The sequence below is a fragment of the Agelaius phoeniceus genome, chromosome 13 (assembly GCF_051311805.1).
Source record: "Agelaius phoeniceus isolate bAgePho1 chromosome 13, bAgePho1.hap1, whole genome shotgun sequence".
In the NCBI taxonomy this organism is placed as follows: Eukaryota; Metazoa; Chordata; class Aves; order Passeriformes; family Icteridae; genus Agelaius; species Agelaius phoeniceus.
Window position 1 is genome coordinate 13,303,216 of NC_135277.1, and position 463 is coordinate 13,303,678.

Sequence of the window (463 nt, forward strand, 5' to 3'; positions counted from 1 at the left end):
CAGGCTCATGGGTGACTGGAAGGAGAAATGCAGCAAAATCAAACTGTGTGGGGGTGAGGGACAAAAATAATGGAGGGATTCAAACAAGTGGCAGAGGACAAGGCTTAAACCAGGCGACAATCACAGAAATGTGTGTATAGGAAACGCAGAGGGACAGCAGCACCAAAGAGCTGTACAGAGCGGGGCACAGTTACCGTCATGCCGCAAACAGGAGCTTAATGCACTGAAACGAGGGGACACTGGCAGGACAACGTGTAGCAAGGTCAGAAGGGCTGTAATAAATATTTATTACACTAACAACGGTAATGGCCCCTCAGACCCTTTCACCTGCCCCTCACCTGAACCCGTGGCAGCCCAGTGCCATGCCGGGTGCCAGCTGGTCCCGGCGCACGGGCCTGTCCCCGCGGCTGTCGCTGGGGCCCTGACACGGACGGAGGGGAGGAGAGAGGGAAGGAGGGAGGGT